The sequence below is a fragment of the Vigna unguiculata genome, chromosome 5 (genome assembly GCF_037176805.1).
Source record: "Vigna unguiculata cultivar grain cowpea cultivar isolate G323 ecotype 2 chromosome 5, ASM3717680v1, whole genome shotgun sequence".
Taxonomy (NCBI): Eukaryota; Viridiplantae; Streptophyta; class Magnoliopsida; order Fabales; family Fabaceae; genus Vigna; species Vigna unguiculata.
Genome location: NC_140796.1, coordinates 24306458 through 24319106, shown reverse-complemented (window position 1 = coordinate 24319106; position 12649 = coordinate 24306458). Strand labels below are relative to the sequence as shown.

The window sequence follows — 12649 nt, the reverse complement described above, 5'->3', positions numbered from 1 at the left end:
CAAGGAAAATATGTCAATAACTCGTAATCTTCAATGGATTAGTGATGGCACAACATTCGTTGATAATTTGCTTATTTGTAAAATTTATCGACCAATTTATGAAATTCCTCTATAATTATTGACAAAATATATTTTGTTGTTATACTACCAGTGTAGAGTTCTTTATTCTCTACACCCAAACAAAACCTGCAAATATAATATACACACAACCACATTAAAGACACATTATAGATTATTGAGTTAATAATATTATATAATGAAAAATCCTATATAAAAGTCCTATACAATGAAAACTATTAACAATGTGAACTCCTAATAATGAAAATTCATTTACAATGAAAACTCATAATAATGAAATCTCCTAAGAGTAAAAGGAATGAACATCTTAACATCTTAAACCCAACAAGAATGACATTTTAATTTCACTGCTTGATTAAATGTTTTCTCCTCTTTTTCAAATAAATGCAATAGTTTGGCTTTTTTCCAAACAAATGCAGTAGTTTGGCTTTTGTTGAGCTCCAATAAGATCAATATCACATTCTTCCATAGAGTCCAAAAATGGTAATTTATAGTTTAAATTTTAATCTTTAATAAATTACTAACTACCAAAAGAGGACATAAATCCCTTTAGGGTTAAGGGTCTTTTTGTAATGCCTTCAACATTGACTTTTGAGCATGTGGTATGTGCACTTTGAACTCAAGTTGCACAAATTTCTTTAGATAATGAGCATTTGCAATATGAGTTTAGTGAAATTTATAAAGACAATAATAAATGAAATTGATCGTCAAGTCAAAGCAAACAATAACAATGCGGGATAAAATGTTAGTGAAGAAGAGATAAAAAAGAGTTTGGGTTAAGACATGCCAAAATACCCCTTAAAGAGAAAATGCCCCAATACATAAGGTAAAACAAAATAATATGCACTTCTCTCCCAAAACAAACAATCTATTTGATCAATTAAGCACTATGACGGATTTTTTAATCTTATGAATACTAAGAATTAAAATATATATATATATATATATATATATATATAAGATTGAAAACTTTGTCATCATTGGTATGATATTTGTGAACTATTATTTGATTTGTGTATTAAGTATTTACACTTATGTTTTAACAAAGATACTTTAATTTAGTAATGATCTAAATCGCATAAACTATGATATGAGATAGTGAGAAGTTGGGTGAAAGATTTTATATAACATGAAATATATAGATACTAGTTTTTCTACCCGTGCAACGCACGGGGTTTTTTAGATTTAATTTTTTTATAATGACAATGAACAATGAGTACTATCCAATAATTTATATGATGAAAAATTGAGTTGTAAGTTATTGAAAAAGTGATAGGCATATGATGTTAATCGAAATATATACTTTTGACTTACAAATGCAGATTTCATACTAATATGTTTTTGTGAAAACTGCAAATATCAGTTATTCATGTCAAAAACCATTAAGTATTCATATACATGTATTCATAGAATCAAGAAAGGACAAAAAATACAAATTAGGTCTCTGCAAACATTGAGTTGTAAGTTATTGAAAAAGTGATAGGCATATGATGTTAATAGAAATATATACTTTTGACCTACAAATGCATATTTCATACTAACATGTTTTTGTGAAAACTGTAAATATCAGCTATTCATGTCAAAAACCATTAAGTATTCATATGCATGTATTCACAGGTCACAAAAAAGGTGAAAAGAAATAGAAACAAATTATGTTGAACAAAAAGCATGTAACAGATTATTTAAAAGTAAATACATAATTTGTTGGCGTGGTCTATTCTGCAATCAAACATTAATTGTAACATTAAAGTGGAAACAATGCAGATCTGCAAATACATATTGTCGTAGAAAGCATTCAACAAAAAAGGATTGAAGAAAAAAGATGTTATTTCAGAATTGGAGAACAGAAGGACAAACCCTAATAATGTCGAGAAAAACATATGAACTGCATAATTTCTGGTATTTTTGTAAACAACAACAGATGAAATGCATACCTTTGGTTAAGGATCGTTTATAAGAATCCGATGTTGGTGGTGAATAGTCATTTGGTTGAAAACTTTTGATAACTACACAAAAAGTAAAGAAAGTCTCGTGCATAGAAAAATTTACGTCAACAAAACAGATAACATTTGAATACTGATACAAACTTACTCGAGAAGCCAAGTAAATATATGTTCAATTTAATTTATTAATTTAATTTATTAAAATGATATGACGTGCTGCTTTGCATTAATTTTTACTAGTGAAAATTGTGCTGCAAGCTTTACAAAATATATCGAGCAGTGCAAAAAATCATATCATTGCATAATTTCAAAATCAGAGTTTATAAATTAGAAACATTGAAAAAATCAAAATGAGATTTTTTACAATTGAGTATGACATTAAGTAACTGCAAACGTGTTGGAAGCAAAGAAAATTGTCTTGAAAAGCGCAAAAAATCTTAAACTTTTTGAAAGTGATTTTATTGAACAATTAAAAAATTATATTTTAAATGATATAAAATTTTAATGGAGTCTGAGATGTGAAGAGACGTCTTTCGTATTTTGGATTGAAAAAATAAAAGTAGCAGTTGAAAGATCAAAGCAGTGAAATGATTATTGTCTTGGGCAGTGGAAATGATAATGAAAGAAAATTATACACACTTGCACCGTCAAACATATTCGAATTTCGTTTTGAATAATGGATTATTTGAATGTTTTTATTTGAATCAGACAAATCATAAAAACGTGTGGGAGATGATGGAGCAGTTCAGGTATCTATAGCAGTGCTTTAATGATCATTATTTGGAGCAGTGTGAGCAATGATAAATTTCATTTCCAATACGTTGCAATATTTCATTTTCTTTTTCATATTAATTAATTTTTTTATTAATTGCAAGATTTGTTTTAATGCGTTGGAATACAAAAGGATGGTGTAATAGGAAGAGGTTTGCATTGTGTTGTGAGCAATGACAAATTTCATTTTCAATGTGTTGCAATATTTCATTTTTATTTCACATTTATTACATTTTTAATATTTAAACTTGACGTCAAATGATTAATAATGTTTACGTTAAATGATTTTAAAAAAAAAATTAATACCTAATATTTAATGTATTTTAGTAACGTTTACATTTTGAATTTAAATAGAAAATAATTAATTATTATTAATTGGAAATATCTTTAAAAATTATTTATAGCTATTTATAACTTCTGATTTTCGGTGATTAGATTGAAGAAGTTTTCAATTTAATTAATGACTTTGAGAAAAGTATATAACATGAAGAGAAAAAATCACATAACTTCACACACACACATATACATTAAAACACGCATAACTTCATCTAAGAAGTTTAAATTATAATTACATAAATATCTGCTAAACTTTAAAAGAAATTTAATGGATAGAGAACTTTGATATCTATGCTTGTATTTTCACTTTCAACTTCAAAAATAACTTGACGGTGATCCTCTGCAAACAGTTCATGAAGAGCACAATTTTTTTTTTCAGCCAGCTCTTATCTTAACAGACCTTGATCTTATGATCAATAGATTGTGGAGTGGGCATGGATTCCATTGTAGGATAATAGAGTGGTGATGAAGAAGATTGGTAAAAGAAGAAAATTGCTAATAGAAAAAAGAAGATTATTGCTTGTTAGTTGGTAATGAAGAATTGCAGACATTGGGAACATATATAAAGAAAATAAGAGAAGTCATAGTTGTTCCAACAATCAGTACTTAATAGTCATCCTGCTTCGAAATTATTGCAATTACTTGGGAATAAACATTATAAAAAACAAACTCGAAAAAAAAACTTTCTAAATGAAAAGCAAATAGGAAATTATTAATTAGAAAATGAAAAGTAGTCAAATGCTTCTATAACTTAATTTTTGAAAAAATAATTAAATTAACTAAAAACTATCAGATGTTAAAGAAGGATGTGAATAAAAAATCAAACTTTTATTAAAAACTGAAACTTTACGTACCATTGTCTCTGGCCGATCTTTTCTAAACTTTCATTGATGAAAACAAAAACAAATTTCAGATCAAAACATAAAAAAGCAATTACGTAAAAGCAAGATTAAGAAGTAAAATATTTTTGAATGAGAAGGATGAAAATAACCGAAAGCTTAGTAAAACTAATACTTCACAGTTATCATTGTGGAACCAAAAAAAATCAATTCTTGTTAAAACCACGGTATGGTAATGCGTAATAGGTAAGAGAATATAATAGGTAAGAGAAAAAAAAAGAAGATTTGTCACTCAGTAGTTGGTAATACGTAACAAAGAAGATATATATAAAGAGAATAGGATAGGTCATACCTGTTGAAAGCGTCCGTACTTACTGGACAGACTGCTTCATAATTAATGCAGTCGCTTGGGAATAAAAAACTTAAAATGAATTACGAATTAAAAAAAATAGGTTAAATTAAAATTAAATATAACAAAATATTAATTATAAAATGATTATTCGTAAAATGATAATCCCACCTCTTGAATAAAAAAATTTAAACCAGAAAAAAAAAAACAAAGCTTTAACAAAAAAAAATTTAGGGTAACAAAGATAGAAGAAAAAGATAAAAAAATAAGAAATCTGGATAAAGATAGAAGAATAAGATGAAACACATTGAGAAACATCAAGTTTTTGCTTTGAAAAACTGAAATCTGGCAGTGACCAATGTTCTACGCAGTTCATTCATGAAGAAAAAATTAAAGAAGACACATTGACATGAAGACTGACGGTTTTTTGGTCTTCAAGAGTCTTGAATAAAAACATTTAAACCACAAAAAAAAACTAAATAAAAGCTTTAAAAAAGAAGAAATCTGGGTAAAGGTAGAAGAATAAGATAAAACAAATAAGAAACCTCCGTAAAAATAGAAGAATAAGATCAAAAACATGGAGCAATTGTTATACTCAGTTCATTGATCACCAAAAAAAATAGAAGATGCCAAGATGTTAGACAAACACAGTGAGATGAAGAATCGAAAAAAAAGCAAAAATCCAAAGAGATATGCAAAGAAAAAGACTGACCTTTTTGGTTCTTTAAGACTCTTGCATGTTTTGTAACTCTTCATTTCAAGCCTGGAAGTTCTAAAAAATAGCATCAACCAAATCTGGGTTAAAATATAAGAAGAATATAAAGAGTCAGTTGATTGATGACAAAAAAATTCAAGAACAGACATAAAACAAAAAAAATAACAGATGCGAAGATGTTAGAGAAACACATTGAGATGAAGAATCGACAAAAAGCAAAAATCCAAAGAGATCTGCAGAGAAAAAGAATGACCGTTTTTTGGTCTTTAAGACTCTTGCATGTTTCAGAACTCTCCATTTCAAGCCTGTAAGTTCTAAAAAATAGCATCAACGAAATCTGGGTTAAAATATAAGAAGAATATGAAGAGTCAGTTCATTGATCACCAAAAAATTTAAAAACACACATAAAACAAAAAATAACAGATGCGAAGATGTTAGAGAAACACAAAGAGATGAAGAATAAAAAAAAAGCAAAAATCCAAAGAGATCTGCAGAGAAAAAGGCATATTGCTTTTTGGTCTTTAAGACTCTTGCATGTTTTGGAACTCTTCATTTCAAGCCTGTAAGTTCTGAAAAATAACATCAACGAAAACTAAAAAATAGCTTCATAAGAAGAATATGAAGATGAACCAAAAACAAAATTTGGGTAATCACACGAAACCTGGTCGTGAAGAAAAATTGAATGACAGAAGAAGTTGAAACCGTACAACGAAACATGGATAAAAAATAAAAGAAAACATCAAATGTTTAGTTAAATCAACTGAAATCTGGCAGTGAACAATATTCTACTCTGTTCATGCATCTGAAAAAATTTCCAAAAAAGATAAAATGTTAGAAAAATAGGAAGACAGAGAAGAAGCTGAAACAATACAACAAAACATGCGTACAACAAAAAATATCAATTGTTCCCTTCAGAAACCTGTACAGAAACACATTGAGATCAAGAATCGAAAAAAAAAAAGCAAAAATATAGAGAGATCTGCAGATGAACATTAGGTGTAGTCAATGAACATTAGGAGAAAGAGAGACAAAAATCAAAAGAAACTCGTGCAAGAAAGAATGAGAAAGTGAGAATGAGAAGAAGATGAAGCGTTTGAAAGATGAGAGCCGAAAAGTCAGAAAGAGAGAGAAGAAGTTTAAGAGAGAGAAAGAAGCGGAGGAGAATTGAAAGTGGAAAGAGAGGAAAAAGAAGCGGTGAGATACGTGGAAAAAGTGGAAAGAGAGAGAATTAAATTTTTTTTGAAGGGTCAAAATTCTGAGAGTGTGACACCTTAGCTTTTTTTCTTTTTGTAGATAAATTTTTTTGAATTGAAGTGTGTGATATATATTATTTAATTGAAAAAGTTGCTATTTGTTAGTTCTCATTTATTTATTTATATATATATATATATAGATATAAACTTATGGTATAATAAACTCACTTTGATCGATTATTATTATTATATTTATTTGTAAATAATTCACGCTTGTGTTGTTTTTTTGCTGTAAATAGAAAACATATATAGATATATGTGCATGAACAACATCTATAGGATTATTTGTACTCTTTTTTATATTTTATATTTACATATTTATATTTTATACGTGTTTAATTTTTATTTTAAAATATGTCTAATTTTTTATTTAAAAATATTATATAGTTTTATGAGATGTTAAAATGTATATTAATTTTAAATTAATTAAATTTAAAATTGATTTATAAGCATTATTTTAGTTTAAAGAATATAAATTTGAATTTAAAGTCAAATTCAATTATTTAGATTTTTATTCTATAAAACTTCAAACTCGTGCTTTTACAGAAAAAAAAATGAATATGAATTTAATTTTAATCTAATTATTTAGATTATATTTGAATTGGATTTTTAAAATCGTAATTCTTGTCGAAGGAATGCACCATTCTTTTTACGCAATTCGATCATAACTAATAACTATATCACTATAAAAAAAGATAAAAAGATACGATAAATTATAGCATCATTACATTTTTTTTTTCATATTCTCTAAAATGATGGTTCTACTTGGAAAAATAATCGTCATAAGTTATATTGATATATTACTATAATAACATAAGAATCTTTATATATATATATATATATATATATATATATATATATATATATATATATATATATATATATATATATAAAATCACAACTGTAAGACCCTCTTATTTCAATCTCAATATTTAAGGACTGCCCTAAAATCTAATGAATATAAAGGCTGGCCTATAGGGTGTCTAAGGTTCTTAAGGCAGCCAAACCCCTTTCACTTCTGTCATTCTTGCAAAAACAGTACTCTCACACCGTCTTTTTCCCATAGAGGCTCTACTAGGGTTTAGTCCAATCTTGGTCAAGTAGCTCAACCTCATTTTCTTGCTCCATGTAAGTTATTCTTCAGCTCATACTTCTCATCTCTAGGCATATTTTCATATTTCCAGTTAGGGTTTCGTAGTAAGATCATTTTAAAATTTGTTCTGCTATCTTGTCTAGTTCACAAATTTGTTCCTTGAGTTGCCGTGCTCGGTTGTTGGGTGTCGAAGTCCCTACTAACTTCTACGTAAGGGAAGCTAGGATTTTGTGCTTTTAATGTGTATGACTTGATTTCAATTCTATTTAGTGCTCTTGGTGATTGATCGTATGCCATTTAAGATAACATGAATATGTATTGTGCATCATTCTGGGTGTATTTCTGTGTTGGCCTGCATGAACAGTGGAGGCGATCTCATAATCTCGTCCAAGCGAGTGGGTCTCGCCTAAGCGAGAGTATCAGAAAACCCTCCTTGGTGTTGCGCGAGCTGTCACTTAGGCGACAAGTTCCTATTTTGAGCGAGAGCCCGTCTTGCTCAGGCAAGGAGGTCTCGCCTAAGCAAGAGAGTGCAATAAAACCACTGTTCCACTTTTCGAGCTCTCGCCTAGGCAAAGGGGGCTCGTCTAAGCGAGGGAAACCTCTCGCCTGAGCAAGACCCTTCCGCTTGAGCGAGAACTGGGCGAGGATGTTGGTTTTGTTTCTTTTTCTATTTTTGGATGTTTGACATATGTTTGGATTGATTACTCTTTAAAAGCATGAATTGGGTGAATGTGCATGAGCAACATGGGTTATGGTCTATGATTGATAAGATTAACATGATCTTGGCATATGACATGTATAGGATGGTTGGTTACAAAAGTGACACGGAATTGGTATGATCATGAATGTTATATTGTTTGATGGAACATGTTGTTGGTATGATCATGAATGTTATATTGTTCGTGGTAGTGCCTCATTGGTTAGGGCGTAATTCCATGAATCTCTAGGTGAGATCTCATGGTGGTGCCTTAGTTGGTTAGGACGTAATTCCATGACCCCTGTTAGTGGGAGTTCATGGTGGTGCCTCATTTATATAATTTAGTATGGATTCAAGGTAAGGATTGCATCTTGACATTCTAAAGAGTCAGTTAGTCTCACATAGAGCGTACTGACTCAATGGTTAGAGTAGCAGGAGACCTGGAACACTTTAAGGGCTAACCTTGTGTGTGGGGGGGATGAAACACTAGAACAATTAGCTCGATAGAGTAGTAAAAGCCACCACAAGTGCAAGCATCCGCTGAATCTGACTAATTATATGTATCCGGATGAGTCGTGTCTCGAGTCTTAGTGTATTGTGTGCAGGTCATAACATGATTGATTGACATATGCATTTTGGATTATGAAAGTGTATGTAACTGTATGATGAACCATTTTCTACTCTAGCTTACCCTTTGCTTGTTTGATTGTTATGTGTGTTGTCTTTTCTCTTTTTGGATTATGAAAGTGTATGTAACTGTATGATGAACCATTTTCTACTCTAGCTTACCCTTTGCTTGTTTGATTGTTATGTGTGTGGTATTCTCTCTTTGTGATGATCATCAATTTATTGATGTGAGCAGATGCGAGAACCCCTCGTGGTCAACAGGGAAACAGTGATTTCGCTGCATAGTTTCTGGCTTGGATTCCAGCTTTCTTTTAGGGCCATGGCCCATGTATCTTGCTTTTGTATTTTATTTTGTATTCTGTCGACCCCTTACACTATTTTAGATATTGGCATCATGGTGTGTCCTATTTTCTACCTGGTTTCTTTTGGATAACTGTAAGGAGTAGTGTTCATACTCCAGACCTTTGCCTCTCATATTATCTGTGTGACATTTCTTTTTATTAGGGTTGTTAATTAAATAGGGTGTTATACAAAAGAACATAAACTTATTTTCTATTTTTATCTAGATCAATATATTTAATGATTTTATTTTACCTTTTAGAAAAAAATGCTTCACAATCTAAAATCAATTAAACTTTCTATTTAATTATACATCTTAACTATTTATTTTAAAAGTTTATATATATATATATATTGAGATTATTTTATTTCTTTATTATAATATATTCATTCTTATAAAAGGACACACGTCCCATTCCCATATTTAGTTAATAATTACTTAGATATTTACTTCTTCTAATATGTCCTTGACCTTCACATAATTTAGAAAGACCTTCTTTTCATGATATAATAATTTTTCTCAATTTAGCGTATGCTTTTAAAGTTTAATTAAAATTAAAAATATGAATGAAATTGACCGATACTTGCCGCTTATTTAAGATTTCATAATTCCCCGTGAAGTTAACCTGTCAACTCATTCTATAATACAAAATATTCAATAGTCGGCAACAAATGGTGTATACAATTCTGTAGCAACTGAAACCCACGCGCGATTTGTGGCGGTGGTATTGAAATTTGAGCATCTGTTTTTGTCATCATTTTACCTCGCACTTTGGAAACTATCGCCTCTTTCTCTCTTTGGTCACTTTGTTGTTCTAACCCACAAACATGACAAGGACGAGACAGAGTTTGAGCCAAGAGAAAAGTGTTTCACACTTCACTTTACTCTTCTCTCACCCCTCTTTGACTTGAGCAGCTTAAAAAAGGCTGCACCCTAGGGTTCATTCACCTACCTGAAAGCCTCAAGATAAATCACAGTTTCAATGCACTTTTCAAACAATGTGCCCCTCAGAAAATAGTTGGTGAGTTAAGTTACAGATATTGTGGTTATTATGTTTTTATTATGTTTTTGTTTACCCGTTGTTGTTGGTCCATCGCTGGTTTTACCTTTCGTTTAAAATGATTACCCAATATGAAAAATAAATAATATGTAGTTGGTACTTGGTTGTGCTAACTGCTCAATTCATCGTTGCTTCATTTTTCCACAACCATCTACCACTTCTCGGTGGTCATTTATTTATCTGAGTTGCAAGTGTTCCCTTTCTCTGTTATGCGTAGTTTGGAAATGTTACTAGGATTGTGTTGTGTGTGGATGAGTTTGAGTTTGAGTTTGGGTTAGGCAAGAGCATGCTTTATGGGTCCACGTTTATGACTTTTTTTGGGGTTTTAAAGAGAAAGCATGAATGGTAAGTGGTCCTTTGACCATACCCATTTGAAGATGGCTAGGATTCAGCATCAAATCCAACAAAAAGATGGTTACTTGAGCTATCCACCACCGGTTTTGCCTCCCCCTTCACCCCCAATTTGGGGTGCATTCCACAAAGAATCAATGTCTTCTTCTTCATCATCATCATCAACTCCCTCACCACCCTCACCTTCATCCTCTGGTGCTAGAATTAGTCCTGCTGTGCTTTTCATCATTGTGATTCTGGCTGTTCTATTTTTCATCTCTGGCCTGCTCCACCTGCTTGTTAGATTTCTCATGAAGAATTCTTCTTCCTCAGCATCTTCCCAATCCAATAGGAACCATGAAAATGCAACCTCTGATGCTCTTCAAAGGCAGCTGCAACAACTGTTCCATCTTCATGATTCTGGTCTGGACCAGGCTTTTATTGATGGACTTCCTGTTTTCCAATACAAGGAGATAAAGGGGTTGAAGGAGCCATTTGATTGTGCTGTTTGTCTCTGTGAGTTTTCTGAAAAGGATAAGCTCAGGTTGCTCCCTATGTGCAGCCATGCCTTTCATATCAGTTGTATAGACACCTGGCTTTTGTCCAATTCCTCATGCCCTCTTTGCAGGGGTACCCTCCTTACTCCTGGCTTTTCCCTTGAAAATCCAGTGTTTGATTTTGATGATTTGAGGGATGATAATGGCGAACATGAATTCACAACTAGGCAGAAAACGGTTGAAATTGAAGAAACTGTAGTAGAGAAGGGGGTTTTCCCTGTGAGACTTGGCAAATTCAGAAGACTTGATGTGGAGGCAGAGGTGGCTGCAGGAGGAGAGACTAGTAGCAATAATTTGGATGCCAGAAGATGTTACTCCATGGGATCTTATCAGTACGTGCTTGGGAAGTCAGACCTCAGAATAACCTTGAGCCATGACCGAGAAGGTCGACGTGATGCACAGTTATTGAAAGGAACAGAAAACTTAGAGAGACTTTCAGTTGAGGGGGATATTGAAGCAAAGAAGATTACAAGTGTGTGTAAAGGTGAGAGCTTTTCTGTTTCCAAAATCTGGCAGTGGTCACAGAAGGGAAAATTTTCCGTTTCTTCTGATACCCAGATGAATATGCCCTCTTCTCTTATCACGGATTTGCCTTGGATGAGAGAAACAAGAAGGACATGAAAGGTATCCATAGTATACCCCTTCTCCCACTTACTTGAATCCATTTATTAAAGCTTTAGCTTTTCCTTGACATTTCTTCAAATATTTGGTGTTCTGATCTTGAAGATGGGGTTATTGATGTACTACAATGCTGTGATATGAAGATGGAGGAAATTTATGATTCTATAAAAACAGATTTTAGGAATGAACTGATACAAGTTGTAACAATGACCCAACAACCATTGGAGACAGCCAAAATTTCAGGATATTCACAGATGGAAAAAAAGTTTATCTAGGGGGATAAAGTATTTGCCAAAACTATGTAGCACGTCACTGAACCATAGTTGTTTCGAGATTCATATGTTGATAAATATCAAACATTTGATATCTTAGGAGAAGCAAACGATTATGATATGCTATTCTTAAATTTGATTCCATTTTGTTGTGATCTTGTAAGTGACATTTGATGATATACGCATTTGCGTTACAAAAATCTCAAAAGCCTTAATATTGTAGCAGAAACTATTTGATAAAACCCAATTGACATGTTATTTTCACTCATTAAAATAGTTTTTTCGAGGGGTCTATTCCCAAAACCTTATGCAAGAAAGGTAAAAATTAAACTAAAGTTTACTTTTGTATCAGTTGAAATTAGTTCGCTTGATTTGTAATAAAGCTTTTACGTAATTTTTAAATTTCTAATTTTTTTAACTAGCGGCAATACCGTCTTTGTTTTTATTATTATCTTGTTTTATTAAGCTGTAATGTCCTATTTTAAAAAGATAAATCTATTTAAATTAAATATTAAAAGGTCATGAGACTTAAATATAAGGATTTTATAGTTATCTTAACATATTAGAAAGAAAACTAAGACATACTACGATACTAATAATAAAACAAAAAGTAAAAGTATGACAATTGACCAAACACCTAGGCAAGTGTGCTTACTGGCGGTACTTGAAGGAATGAGATCCAACCATAAGTCAGGCTACACAGCGGAATTTTCATCACCTCGATGAATACTAGGAGTTTTCACATATGTTCACATTAATAAATTGATG

General features: G+C 31.3%; 1 pseudogene across 2 annotated transcripts; it reads left to right on the top strand.

Annotated features, from left to right (window-relative positions):
- Positions 1 to 9816: 9816 nt before the first annotated feature.
- LOC114186077 (RING-H2 finger protein ATL46 pseudogene) lies at positions 9817 to 12044 on the top strand (annotated as a pseudogene). Of its 2 annotated transcripts, none has more exons than XR_014994889.1 (2): positions 9817 to 11612; positions 11715 to 12044. The product of XR_014994889.1 is annotated as an RING-H2 finger protein ATL46 pseudogene, transcript variant X2 (transcript). The 2 variants fall into 2 exon arrangements; XR_014994888.1 differs by having other exon boundaries at positions 9819 to 10062; positions 10433 to 12044.
- The last annotated feature ends 605 nt before the right edge of the window (positions 12045 to 12649 follow it).